Source organism: Vanessa tameamea, chromosome 23, assembly GCF_037043105.1.
Source record: "Vanessa tameamea isolate UH-Manoa-2023 chromosome 23, ilVanTame1 primary haplotype, whole genome shotgun sequence".
NCBI lineage: Eukaryota > Metazoa > Arthropoda > Insecta > Lepidoptera > Nymphalidae > Vanessa > Vanessa tameamea.
The window spans coordinates 822,665-838,586 of record NC_087331.1 but is presented as its reverse complement, the minus strand read 5'-3'; the positions used below and the strand labels follow the sequence as shown (position 1 = coordinate 838,586).

Sequence of the window (15,922 nt, the reverse complement as noted above, 5' to 3'; positions counted from 1 at the left end):
TCAAAATATACTTCATACAAGTATGCTTTTACAAGAACTTTTATCGTTCGTTAAGTTCGTCAGGTAGATTTAACCGAGCAGAACGGCCAAGAAATTAGTTTTATTTGAATACGTATATATAATATATTAAAGATGAATTTAACAAATTGCTCTAAACGAAAATTATTACAGTATGACATGATACACAACTTATTATTATTTATGTTGAGATTTTTTTATTATAAATATAAATAAATATAAACAATGATACACATTTGTTAAACGATACAAATGTTTAAGAGTACTGACGCTAACATATCAAGTGGTTGAAAACATTAATTAAGGTTACAATATAAATGGCTGGCGACCATCAGAAAGCTCTATGCGTAGAGTTTATTTTTCATTCATACTAAACGACAAATACATGTGTCCGACTTACTAACACAGATAAGCATCCAAAACCATCTACAACGTAAAATGAATCTAAAAGATTAGGCGGTAAGCTCGGATTTTGTTTAAGCGTTCGACAGCGTTGCACATGGGGTATAGTAAACAACGACGAGAGACGCCGGCGCACCGTCAGTCAGTCACTGATAGTTCAGTTGAAAGCAGGCAGCTATTGAGCGCCACGCGCCGGTCGAAACGCGCACGCGATCGAAAAACGAATAAAAATAATTTTGGGTGTCCCACTAGGGTGCATTCTCAGCACAGTGAACATTTCTAATTCATACATATAATTTGTGTTACGTGTCCTGGAAGTGAATTGTTCTCTGGTCCAGCTTATGCAGATGCTGTGATGCATGGTAAGTGATTTTGAAACGATTCCTGCGACGGTTTGAATGGTCCCATTGTGTGGCGGTGCGTCTTTTTGTTTTGAAGCATTAGCATCAATAGCACTTTCATCGCATACAGTTTTATTTACAAGTTTATCAATTTCTAATTAAAGAGCAGTAAACGTGTTAATGGCGGTTGTAAAGTTTTACGAGTTTAGTTCGAAATGTAAATTTTAGCTTCATGCAGTAAACGTTTGTTTGTCTGTACTTGAACTTCTACGGACCGTGTTTTGTTTGTGTTAGTATCATCTAGCTCGTTAAATGATTATGGGAATACTGTGATATGTTTATACTTGAGTCATTATTTTAATAATACAGAAGATTTAATGCTCTTAGACTGATGAGGGATTCCTTAAACGTCAAACGCCCGTTATCTATTCCTAGTAACGTAGTGTGTACTTATATTTATGAAGATTTATATTCATAAATAGCATTTGATGCAATAACTTGAATATTTATTAATAAAAACATGAGGTTTCTTTTTGTTTTTGTATAATTATTCGGCCCCGACCTTGGTATTTGAATAATCCTTGCAAAATTTTATCTTATCAATGTAAACACCTTTTATCGTTCAATTAAGATAAAGATGACTATAATCGAGAATCTAACGCTTTTGATTGATTTACGAAAGTGATAAATTTGCCATGATTATGATTATGATGAGAATGTTGTTATAAGTAATAGTAATGACTTTTTTATAAACTAATCCGGTATCGAAGCCTACGCATACATTCGTATCACGACGTTCTCGAATATAGGAAAAAGATTTTATTCCTAAAATGTTTTAAAACAAAATACAATATTATTTATTTCCAAAGTGTGATTTAACAACGGTATGAACAGCACGTCTGTGGACGAGTAATACATGAAAAAAGACATATATTTATTAAATTAATTCCCATACATGACTTTTTCTATTTGGATCGATTATAGACAACATTGGTCTTTATACAGTGGCCCCAGACTCCGTAAACGGTTCTTATTAATTTTATAACATATAGTAATTTTATAATAGCAATAATTTCAAAACAATTACTTAATTTCGCTTACTTAAGCGTATTAAAGTAATGCTGGTACTTCAATCAAATTTAATAATTTCAAGTTTAATAAATGTATTTAATAATATTCACCCTTTTAAAAAGGAAATTGTAATTCTAAGTTGTACATGTAGTTAAACATCTGATAATAATTGTTATCACTACGTAGGAAAATTTATCCATTGTGTTATTGCTTCGCCCATGAGGGCTAGGTCAGATAGTAATCTAACAGTGCAAAAGCATATAACCTTTAGATCTGGATTTAAACATTTAGATCCCGGTGCTCTGGAAAAATGTTTCGTTGTACAATGATAGGTAGTTTAGAACAATTATTAATCGAAATTATTAGTCGTTGTTATTTTGTTGACACGTTGATCAATATGACACGTTGTTGATAGGACTGGTTTATTATTAGTTGAATAATTGTAATTCTAGGGAAGTTCTGCTAGATCTGTCACAGTTCCCCTGTGGATGATTAGTTAGCTTATTTTTATCTGTATTTGTAGTTTCTCAATTAATCGCTCAAGTAATTAAAAAATATATATATTCGCAATGTCTTTTTGGGTACAATTTGATCGTGTTGTGTAACATTGATAATATTTATAATTTATGTTTTTCTAATTATGGATTTAAGACTTAACGTGTAAAATATAGCCGGACCAGTCAGCGCCATTTTTATTCTTTACATAGGTATCTAGAATACTTATTTAAAGTAACAGCCAGCGAATGTCCCATTGCTGGATGATGGATTTCTCTCCTTTTTGAGAAAGGGTTCGGAGTTCCACCGCGCTGCTCATATATAAATTTGGTACACGTGGCAGATTTTTATCTACCACATGGACATTTCCTCATGAGGTTTTCTTTCACCGCCGAATACGAGATGAATTATATAAAGTTAAGTATATTTAAATCAGTGGCGATTGCCTGGCTTTGAAATAGGAATCGTCGATTAAGATTCACGTTTTCTAACCACTGGACCATCACGGGTCAAGATTTTTACTTAGAATATGTTTTTTTCCTGGTACAGAATTTCGTTAAGGTACATCTGGGATATAATTAAATTAATATAATTTTAAAAAAATTATTGTACTGTAAGTACATATATTATTGGAACGAACGATGTACAAGAAGTGACTGTAAAGCTACGTCGGCTGTCTCTTCTATTAGTTAAAGTTGGCTGGAGATATAATTTATATAATTAGTTAATTAAGTTCGACTAAAACATCCTATTATCTATTCTAAATAATAACCAAAATGTATGTTATTCAAGTAATTTCCCACGGTCTCCATTGAATCAGCAATTTCCAAGAAAAGAAATGTGAGGCTATCAATTAATGTAGAATTTACGGAAAAAAACCGACGAGAAATATCATAAAGTGATACAAAGTATCGATGATTTCTTTCGTATCGATTTTTTTTTTTAAATTATAGGGCATAGCAAATGTTTAAATGTTTCACAGATTAAACTAAAATCTTTAGTCTTACAAGAAACGCCGCGGGCGGTTAGAAGTGTTACATAATTTAAACAATATCAAATCAATCCGTCAGACAAGTGAACCCGGAAAATATCACTTGGCACACTTTGGAGTACTCAGTATAAAAAAATAAAAAAATATAAGCGATCGTAAAGAACAGTCATTGTGTTAATGCAAACAAAGGCTGTATGAATATTTCAAAAACAAAACGGGTTAAATTTGAGTTATTACGCTTAAAAAAGGTTTTACTATGGATTTTTTTGACAATGCGGGCCAACATTGAATTTCAAATTGGAATAGTGTGTAACAATAAAAGCCGAGCAACTATATTAAAAAAAAAAAACATTCATTTTGCTTCAAAATAACAGAATTACCTAATTTACGTTCACATTTTTTATATAAACACTTGCAACTGTTTTCTTCATACTTTTTCTTATAGTGCCCTTTATTGCCGCTCTCTGATCAGTAAGCGGAAAGCCAAGGGTAGCTTCTGAATTACCCCTACTCTATGTACAAGTTCTACTATCCGTAAGCAAAACCAATGGTTTCTTTAATAGTAGTCGGCCCTAAATGAACCATCTGTTGATGATGTTAATTTCGTTGCAGTGATCTTGGAAGCGTTCTCTCGAATCCTTATTCGAGTACTTTGACTGGGCTATTTTATAGACAGCAACAATTCCATTTATGGTTATTTATGAGTCGTATATTAAGAGTCGAAAACCGGTAGTTAAAACACGAGAATCTTAACCGAAGGTTCAAGAATGGGAAAACACTTAGAATTTACATGTGTTTAATTTCTGTAATAATTCATCTCAAGGCTTTAACCCTGCAGCGGGCCATTTTGCATGTTGTTATTTTACAGTAATACTTAGTTCGACGGTCTTATTGATTTTGTGGATAATTTTTAAGGGTTCAGAGGTACGCTCAAGTAGGTGGGGCAGTGAGCAGAAGTTCGGAGATTGGAAGTTGGTAGTGCAGAGTGACATGTTTGAAACAGTTGTATATCTTAGCTAATCAGCTCGTCATTTGGCTAATGTTATTTGAGGATTGCTGACTGAAAACTGAGGTAGCCATAATATTCATCAAATCAAATCAAAAACCTACATTGAATATAGAAGCTTTACTTATTGATTGTCAAATTAAACACTAACTGAGAAGAAATGGTGATCGGAACTCAGAAGGTGTTTTAGGTTTCCGTAGTCAAAGGGTTAAATTTACCCTATCACTAAGACTCCGCTGTCCGTCCTTCTATCTGTCTATCAACAGCCTGTATCTCATGAACCATGATAGTAAGACACCTGAAATTTTCACAGATGAAGTATTTCTGTTGCCGCTATAACAATAAAAAACCGAATAAAATAAATATTTGACATGATTTTTTTGCCGTTTTATAGATGGTACGGAACCCTTCGTGCGCGAATCCTACTGTTATTATTCCTAATATTACTTTGAAATTGTTGACTGCTTACATATGTTTTTACATGATATTAAATATAACAAATAAACTGCTTGGATAATATTACTGGTGATTTATATTATTATACTGATAATAAGTATATAAGCTTAATAAAAGGGAAGAGTTAAGATTGATTTTATTTAAAAGTTTTACACTTTGAAATCTACTTTAATATATTTAAGTGGCGATTTAAAGTGATTTTTTGAATTCTACTTAACCAGATATAAATGTGACGGCCATTATCGTCGGAGCTATTTTAATTGTGTATTCCAATTCAGGAAGTATATTTATAAAATTTCTTCATTCGGTAATTTTTTTTGGATCGCGATACATTCCACATGATTACGATAAATAAACACTTGAAGTAAAACATGTCTGTCTAAAGATCACATTTTTATATTTAATCAGAAAAATGTATATTTACATTAACTATGAACCAGTTTGTCAAGTCTGTTTTATAAAATAAACAATACTATACCGTCTTGACACACTAACGAAATAAAAACATGTGACATTAGAGCGTTTGGTGAAATGTTTGAGGAAACATTTGGCCAAGGTTTGTTCAAATTGTTTATAGAGTAGAGTAGTTTGAATGGGCACGGATGTGTTAACGAAAAATACATTATAAAGTAAATTGTAACTTTAGACGCGTGTCGTATGGTCTCTAGATTTTTGTTTGTGCGTGACTGTGTGTGTGTGAAGGTGCGCGTAAATGTCTGTATGTGAGTGTAAGACGAAGAAGATGTACATCTGAATTTTATATGTAGTTGATGAGTTTATGAGTGATGATTTTTTACGCAATATTTAACTGAATTGAAACAGAGAAATATTTTGCTATGTATTTCTCGTAAATTGACTTAAAGTGTATCCTTAAAGGATACATAGGATGTTTTGTACAATCTACTTCTTATTTTTGTAGTCAATTGTTAACAGTACGAAAAAAGAAACAGTTAAGTAATTAAATGTTTCTTTACTCATTTAAAAAATAAAAAAGATTTTGTTTTATAATTTTTAATAAAAAAAAAGTAATAATAATTTTACTATAATAAAAAAAAAATCGTAACAAAGAAAAGAGCACATTTCATCATTATTAAATATTTGACTTCAGCTCGTCTTATCAAAACAGACAAACAGACAGCTATTGTTTTTTCAGTTTTACACAATTTAGAATTACGTAGATTTATAAAAATACTTAAAAGAACTTGTCCTGAACAAATAAAACTCTTAGTCACCCTACGATAAGTCTGGAGTCTCACTTACAAAAATAACTGCGTTCGAAGCGTTTCAAAGGCAAGTAAATCAATGGATATACTGTATTTAATTTATTCACTATTGCCAATAATTACCATGACTGTTTGTCGTTACACAATATCTACGCAACGATACCTTTGATATAGCTCTCTACAAATTGTTTGAAGGTTGCCCTGATGCAATCAACGGCTATTTTGATTTAATCAAAATTAATCCGACGTTGGGCAGCCTGTATAATTGAACTTAGAAATATTAATTTCATTGAATATTTAGTACTTTAATTGCCCAGTGTATAAAACACATTTAACTTGATAAGGTCCTCATTACAGCAGGTAATGATTAAGATTAATTATCTTCAAAAAATGAAGAGATCTCTGCTCAGCAATGGAATATTTACGACTTATTGGCCTATCATAGGTCAATAAATTCAAAGAGATGTACAACTTTAATAAAATATCATAACATATTATATACCCTCCCATGTGACGTTCCACTTCTACGCAAGGTCTTTTTTTTATTTTTTATTATATCCATAGGCGGACGAGCAAATGGGCCACCATATAGTAAGTGGTCACCACCGCCCATAGACAATGGCGTTGTAAGAAGTATTAACCATTTCTTACATCACCAATGCGCCACTAACCTTGGGAACTAAGATTCTTTGTGCCTGTAGTTACACTGGCTCACTCACCCTTCAAACCGAATATCTGAAGAGTGAGTGGTACCTACCCAGACGGGCATGCACAAAGCCCTACCACCAAGTTTCAAGCATGGAGTTTCAACACAGCTCTAGTATTGTCTAGTACGGGTTGTGTCAGAATTTCTTATAGCTCACGCAGTCTCATAACATATGACTACCGAACACAAGATGTAAACACCACTTAAACAATTGATAACTAATTATTGTATGACCCGAGTTGACCTCGCGATGTTCTACAGCAATATACTTGTTATATGCAATTTACTTTTTTCTTTACTTTTATGTTCCGGAAATGTAAGGTTAAATTTAATACAAATTTCCCCCTCCAATTTCCCATCATTACAGTTGAAATTACTAATAACCTTAGCGGATACTGAAGTTATAAAACAAACATATGTATGTTCCAAACAGCTTTCTACTTTCGGTAGCATAGGTTCGGATCATTCTGTAAGAATTCACTGCGTATCGTGTACGTGAAATATTGACAACTGATTTACGGTGATGCGCCATTTTGAGGCGATAAATATATGTACTATGATATTTGTTATTTTGAGTTTATTAGATAAATATTATCTAATATTTAATTGCTTTTAGCCTGTGTGTAAGCGGGTTGCAATTGATAGGTTTATTTTTTTGGTACATCTCTTATAACAAAGAAAGAAGGCATACAATTCGATACAAGATGATATTAATGATAAAAAAGCGTGGAGTTAATGCTTGTTGACTTCCAGGCTGGAGACATAACATACATATATAATTGTATTTAACTAACATGACTGTATTTTTTAGATGTTGAAAAAGAGTAGACTAAGTTTCTTGCCAGTTCTTCTCGGTAGGTTCCAATTTCAGATTAAAATCTATGTCTATCCTAGACTTCACTCATCTGAGTGTATCTACATTCGACCGTTCTCGTGTGATTGTGTAACAAACATCCATACATCCATGTAAACATTCGAATTCATAAGATTGATAATAAGGAAAATAATTAAATTAATTTAAATATGAAACAGTTTTTGTTCAAGAATAAATGAATACTTATCAGAGTAAATAAAAAATATAATATAATATAATATAATATATAACTATGTTACAGAATTAAAACCTTTTGCATCAGAAATGTTTCATTTAAACGTTACACGCAGAAGCGTCGCATCCATATTATAGACACAATAAACATTAATTATGTTAATCCTCCGAAATGAAGGCTTCATTCTCCCAACCGAAATCCTATGTATTTTATCGGATTAAATCACTTATTCATAAAACTTAACCCACACTTACCAGCGCCTTAGATCTTGTAATAAATCATTACGGAGTCATAAGGAAGAGTTAATGAAGTTGTACAGGCGACGTGGACATCGACATGGCGCCGATAACTTTCAATAAATGCCCGTCGTAATGAAACGAACATCTATCTTCGCTGGCAGCGGTTTGATTACGGCTAATGTTCTCGACATGGCTAAGACTTAAAATTTTAATCATATAATCGAACAGAAATGACGTCACGCGAATAACAAACTCGAAACGAAATTGATAGAAGAGTATCGAAGAGGTAGATAGAATGAAGTGGTTCAAATCATTAAATTAAACATAAATCAAGAAGGCAATTATGGGCAAAGGGTCATAACATTCCATGGTTTACGGCGCATTGACGGTGTAAGGTTACGGGATGGTATTTATTAGCGATAGTGTCTATGGGAGGAGGTGATGGGAGGAGGTCTCTTACAGTTAGTTTAAAGTTGGCCTTTAGCTTTTTGATTTTCTAATTACAAATCAATATCAATGTATTCTTTATAAAGTAGGCTCATAAAATCAGTTTTGAATCGTTATGTTAAAGAGTTGAATTAAACGTAAAGATACCACCGGTTCGGAAAGTAGAATCTACCGAGAATAACCGGCAAGCAAATCAGTAGTTACTCTTTTCAACCGTTTTAATTGCAGAGTGTAAGATAAGTCATTTTTTTTTAAATATGTACCTAGGTCAGTAAATACTAAGTCCCAAACCTTCAAATCTTGTATTGAGTAATATGCCTTATTTATTTATGTTTTTTTGACATGAGATTTAAATTATTTAACAGTCCAAGTGAAAAATTACCGTGGAAGCTTATTATATAAACGAATACCGTGCTTTTATTATTGCTATTTGAGTTTAGTTCAGCCATAGGTGTAATCTCTAATCCAATACGACGATATAAGATCAAGCAGTACCTAATTTGTACGTACGCATTCAGTGATACTTGAACCCGCAATCATTTGCTAAGATTCACGAGTTGTAATAGCTGTGTCTTATCGGTATTTACATTCATAAACAAAAAAACAAACAAACATAAAAAGAAAAAATTCTTGTTTTTTTTTCTAGCTAGGATATTTGAAACTTTCGACTTTCCTCTACTATAATATGCATTTAATAAACATATAACACTTTCTCTTGAATCACTCTGTTTATTATTAAAAACCACATTAAAATGGGTTGCGTAGTTTAAAATATCTAAGCTTACAGACGGAGTTTATTTCATTCGATATATATTTACAATTTAACTAATAACTAACGGTAATCGCCCTCAAATAGAGCTCAGGCTCTTGCGTCTTTTGTTAATGAGAAGGTTTTTTATTCTATCACGTTATTATAATTTTCTTGACCAAATTTGAACCCACGAAACAGCCTTCCTACTGCTGGGATAAGGCCTTCTCTCCCCTGAGAAGGATTGGAGCTTATTCCCCTACGCTGCTCTTATGTGAATTGGATTCACAGAATTTAATTGAAATTAGACAGATGCAGGTTTCCTCACGATGTTTTATTTCACCGCTGAACACGAGATTAATTATGAACAATAATTAAGCGCATGAAAATTCAGTAGTGCTTGCTTGGGTTTGAACTTGCAATCATCGGTTAAGATGCACGTGTTCTAACCTCTGGGCCTTCTGGGCTCGCGGCTCACTCAGACAACCATTATTATATTCTATGTACTGTACCATATAGTCATGTGTCATTGTTCTCATGTAAATACATAATTATTGACTATATTATTGTAAGCTCAATCCTAATCATATCTATATTATACCTTCGAAAGTGAGTTTGCTTGTTACAATTTCACGTCTTAACTTCTCAACCGCAGATATTTTTAATTTTGCCGATTCATACAGTAAAGTCGTTTTTTAAATAAACATGAATAAATAAGGTGTATTATTCAAGACAAGATTATATAGTTGATAAAAACGCGTAGAGCTAATACTTGTTGACTTTCAGGCAGGATTTATTATATATAATTTAAATTACTTTGTATTTCAAATGTTTGAAAAGAGTACCTACTGAGTTTCTAACCGATTATTCTTGGTAGGATCTATTTCATACCACTGGTAGCTTTACGTTTTACAGTTCTGTAAAATGTCGATTCAAAGTGTATTTTTTTTTATTTGATTTGCATATAGATAACCAGGGGTATAGGAACGGATACGTGTGAACGTACATACTGCCTCCCTCCTCATTCGAAGTCGCGGAAACAAGTGAACTATATCATTAAGAGCTATTTCTAACAATTTCGCTGCCCTAGTCTTCAGTCTGGTCGGCGCATAATTACTTCGATGTTTTGAAACTATGAAAGCCATCAAGATAGAACAGTATTATGATTAGCAAAAAACCATTTTATAAAGTAGTACAGAAATGAATTTGTATAATATTTTAGTATTAAGAACTACTAAAGTAGCTTGTACACTGGACGACTTGGTTGTGAATGCCAAACGATCATCAGAAATGCAATGGTCAATTTGAAATGAATATTTTGAATAATTCATTTCATACATGAACGATGAGGGTATACACTCGCAATAGTCATATATATTTAATACCACTCATAATGTGATGATTAGTAACCAACACAATATTGATATGAGTATGGATGGAGTTTCTTGACGGATCGTTTCGGTAAAATTAATAGCCAGTAGCTCTTTCGAATGTTCTCGAATGTTCTCGAAAGAGCTGGAATAAAATAAGTAATGTTGCAATCATTAATCGTTCCTATTTTCGTATTTTCTTGGTTGAACCCTTCGTTTTATTAAACTATCTCGCTCACTCTTTCGTCCTGTTAATGAATTCTATTTGGTTGTAAAATAGTAGATGATTGAAATAAGAGTCCGCATATCTTCCATTGCTGAGCAAAGACCTCCTTTTCTCTTTAGAAGAATGTCTGGAGTTTATTTCACCACCCTTTTTTTTTCTCGCTGAAAAAACGCATTACGCGCTTCCGCCACGTGATAGAAAGTGGGGGTTGTGTGGGACTCCCCGGAGCCCTGGACGCCGAGTGCGCCCAGGTACGCCGGGTTTACCCACTAAAAACCAGCGGTACCCTCTCCGTCTTTCGGCGGGCGCCACGGGATCGCTTGCGCATGCTACCGTGACGCCCTGAGAATTATTTCACCACCCTGCCCCAATACCGTGGTACACATATGACAGAATTTGTCTAAACATGCAGGTTTTCTGATGAGGTTTTCCTTCGTTGTGTACGAGGTGAAAGATAGGTTAACCACAAACTCATTGGTTCTTTTTTATTTCAAATGGGTTGGCAGTATAGGCTACCTGATAAGTGGTCGCCACCACCATAGATATGCATGGTAAGGGATTATCAACTACGTCGCAAATGCGTGATGATGTTATGTGCCTTCTGCCTGTAGTTACACTGGCCTACTCACCCATCAAACCAGAAACAACAAGAGCAACTTAATATTGTTGTGTTTGTTGAGATGTACTGCGGATCTATCTGAATATTTTCAAACACTTCTGGTTTGCAACACAGTTGCATTAAATTTGTTTTATTACTGCAAGCACTTGCGTAATTTTACATCGTCTAAGTTGTCAATTCGAGAAATTTTAATAACTCGAATAGTAATTAATGATTTATGTTCTTCTATTCAATACCGAGTACCTGGGGGGTAAAGGTGACATTTAAACATTGCATTCATACGTTCCTCATTTATCGTTATTTGGTTTTGATTATTTCCTAATGTAGTCTCTTAATGTAAGCCAAGAGGGTTCCTCCGTCGGTTTGTAAACTCAGAAAATCTAGTACCAGCATGTAAAGGTACCCCCTCTATCTCATTTATGGGTCTATTTTAAAATCCTGGCACCTACGATGACAGATTATTTATCTATAATACAACATCCTTATGTTATTTATAGCTTCATGTAATTGAAGTCAGAATAGTGTGAACGCACCTTTACATTAATAGAAATGTGAAACTCTTAACTTAATGTAAAACATATTTATGTAATAACATAAAATAGTTATAAAAACCAATAAAATAAATAAATTTATTCATTTTATATACCGTGAAAATTTTACTTTCACTTAACGGCTTTACGATATGCTGTGTCGTAAAGTATTGTGTTTACGCAGTTGCTGTAGTTCCTCGTTTATAATTAAGTTCAAACATTCTTAGATTAAACAAATCGTATACTCGTATATGCTCCATGTAATACATTGTTTAAAAAACTTGAATGATTTTTGTTCGTATAAAGAATGCTTATCATTGTTATAACATTTATATTACATCACTTGGTGGTAGGTTTTTGTGCAGTACCGTTATGGTTCGTACCACCCACTCATCAGATATTACACCGTCAAACGGTTTGAAGGATGAGTGAGTTAGTGTTGAGTAAGGATGGTGGCGCATTGGCGATGTAAGGAATGGTTAATATTTCCTATAGCACCATTATATATGGCGGTGGTGATCACTTACCATCAGGTGGCCCATTTGCTTGTCCGTCCTATATCATAAAAAACTCACAATTGTCTCACACGTGAAATATTTATAAATGACTTAGATTGATACATACGAGAATCCTTTAAATGTAGATATTTATTTTGATCAATGTCGAAATATGCGACATACTGACACGTGATCGTGTTCTGGGGTGAGTTTCGAGTGCTCACTGAATAGCGTTAGAGATATGCGTGTTCTATCTATTGGTTAATCTATATGATATACATTAATTTTGATTTTTATAGCACGCAAGACCGAATACGACTCGGTTTTCTTTTTAAATTTCACTATCAAATATATTAACATAATTCTAACATGTTACTAGGTTAAAAAATATAAAACATAAACATAAAATGATTTCAATTTTATTTGAGCTATCTCTGTTATTGTGTATATAAACACGTCAGCTACGGCGTGTTTTTAGTTACATTAGTTAGATGTAAGAACAGGATTATGTTTTGATGTCTTTAAAAAAAGTTAAAATAAAATTCTTAATTTAAATCTACAGTTTTAAATAAGCATTGGAGTTTTATAGTTTGTTTATCAATCGAACGTTTAATACGACTTCCGAACAAACTTGGAATAGCGAAAAAAGCACTTTCTCGGTCAACAGGGTCAATTTCAAGAATTAGACAACTTTGCAAAAGATATTAGTATACATACTTTTGTTTACTTATTCTGATACGAGCGAGGAGTAGACCTATTGAGAGACACTTTACCTGCTCTCCGAGACATGGAAGTTTGACAATGTCAACTTCCTTGACTGGCAACCCAGATTTTTTTATTGCAGTTACCTTTAATTAAGGACTTGAAAAATAAAATAATCGTATGCAAGCAACGTTGACATATATACTAATATTATAAAGTCGACAGTAATTTTGTCTGTCTGTCCGTTGCAATTTCACGGACAAACCATTGAACTGAATTAGATGAAATTAGTAGGAAGCAAGTTTAAACCTCAAAGAAGCACATAGACTACTTTTTTATCTAAAACTTGATGAATAATGTCTAAAAGGCGAACGAAGCCGAGGACGACAGCTAGTTTGAAATATGTTCATTACTGAATAAAATGTAATAATATACGTAACTACTGAGTATCTTATTTCGTAGACAAATAAACACCTGTGTTAAACTTTATCAGCTGTCTTCCGCCATCTTGAATATCTGGTTACATTACTTCTAAATGAAATAAAACGATCTGCCTATTTTAATTATTAAAATTCAATAATTAATGATAATTTGAATGACTGTATATTGACATTTTAAATCAAAGTAAAAATGTATTCCATTTAGAAACGTTGCTTATTGATTTTCAAGTCAATTGATCATCGAAAATCTACCATCGTTTCGGAAGGAACACCTCGGATCAGAGAACAGCCAACGAAAAGGATTTAGCGGATTTTTATTAAATATTACAACCAATCAAAATCCAAGGTTGGTTTAAGAACCTAGCGGTACGTCAAATTACCCAGAAATTATTGGTGGTAACGTTACATGCAAACAAAATGCATAAACTTCCATAGTCGTTGTTCGATAGGGACATATAGGGCGTTGGTCTATAGCTTTAATGCAATTCTAATGCGTCATTTAGATAACTCAGAGACATCTATTACTATGGCGCCGGTCTTCGATTGAAGAAAATTGTCTAAGCCGTTCCAATTCCAATAAAATAAACGGAATTGGGTAATTGTATCTTTATATGGGGGAATAGAGTAATTGGGGGTTTTTTGAAGCGAAACCACTCAAACTGTACTGTACAGTATGTATTTATAGCAATTTTTTTGTATTGTGAATTTTATACTGTACATAAGTTAGCGTTGTGCGCATTGGATAGATAACATCAACTCATTATTTTTTCTACCTCGAAACAGCAAGACCAAGCTTCCGGTACTCCACCAGCAGTATATAATGCGCAGTAGAGAGTGGCTAATGTGATTCATGTTTGGAAGGTAAATAATAACAATTTTTTAAATACATGATTCTTCTGATTTGGTTATATTTTTGATTTGCTACTCCACAATTTTGGAATTGCTTGGAATTGTATTGGCTTCTATTAGAGCTGTACTATATATTTTTGTCAGTTTCATTGGTCTTGTGACTAGTTACAGGTTTTAAGGCTGTAAATTAAAAGTTCTTGGTTCCAAATGTAAGGGGTCGTGCTAGAAAAAGCAATTTGTCATGATTACGTCATATTATGATTTTGTCTCAAAATATTAAAACTTTTTTTGTAACATATATCAGCGTATCAGTTAACAGAAGAGTAAAGAGTTTTTTTATTTTTTTTTATTTATATTTATTATCATTTAATTCTTCACTGGCCAGTTGATTATTTTTAAGTGACGTGACGTTCTAATAAACGGGACACATAGTTTGTTGCTCAAAAGTTTCGTAATGGCTTTTTAAGTGTTCAGATAATTTGTAATGATCCACACCCAGTTCCTGTGGACCAGGAAGTGTTATCGGCTATAGATTATTTAACTAATAACTAACTAATAAACCAGTAATGACATCGGATATTGATATCTACAGTCTTTAAAATATATTTGTTTGTTCGAAATTCAAAATTAATTCTTTTTCAAATACAGGGTTTGATTTTCGTTTAGATATGTATCTGGCATTTTGTTGAGTAACTTACACTAACATCTTTTTGATTATACTTGATTCATTTACGCGAATAGTAAGTACATGTATCCGTTGGCTTATCTATTTATCTATATTCATTAAAGGAGTCGAATAGGGCAAATATATGCGTCCAACATTCACGCTCGCTTCTGCGCTTATTTAGATCCACGTGTGCTTGACGTGCTTGTAATATTTGCAAAAACAATTATTTGGTCAATAAAGCAATATTGCACGCTTAGCCAAGTGAAGCGCTACCTTTAGTCACGTAGGCTATATTTAAACGAATATTAATTTTCAACATAAATTTTCATTCATCAATTGTTCAACAGGGCCTTTCTATAGTCGTTTTTGGGTACATATATACGATCGTGTATTAAACGTGTAAAATTTGTGAAAATTCTGATATACCACCAATTTATTTTTTATTTGTCGGAAAAACGCATTTATTGTTTTCACCTACATGAGTTTAAGTCTATGTGGGACTCACCAGTGGTGAGTGGATCGCAATTCTTTAAAAAAATTACTGCGTCTCTACAGGGGAAGTCACAGGATCGTTTGCGCATTCTACCATGACCATGCAACCTAACGAGTCCAACGAAACGATAGTTTCAAAGGTATAGGAATCACTGTATATTTTATCTTAATAATTATTCCATAATTCATGTTTACGTTATACGAGTTTATGAGTCAATATTCTTTGTAAACGAACCATAATATATAATTTATATAATAAAGTGCGATGTGTCAATCCAGTACTTGAAACCTGAGATACAATATCTAGCAAATTAATTATGTACTAAAATCGTCTTTTT

General features: G+C 33.0%; 1 protein-coding gene across 1 annotated transcript in view; it reads left to right on the top strand.

Moving 5' to 3' along the window:
• The first annotated feature begins 551 nt into the window (after positions 1-551).
• Positions 552-15,922, top strand: part of LOC113397713 (facilitated trehalose transporter Tret1-like) — an 89,264-nt gene continuing 73,893 nt past the window's right edge. Inside the window, exon 1 of the mRNA XM_026636164.2 lies at positions 552-782. The gene's annotated coding sequence lies outside the window, so the exon portion shown is untranslated. The remainder of the gene's footprint in view (positions 783-15,922) is intronic.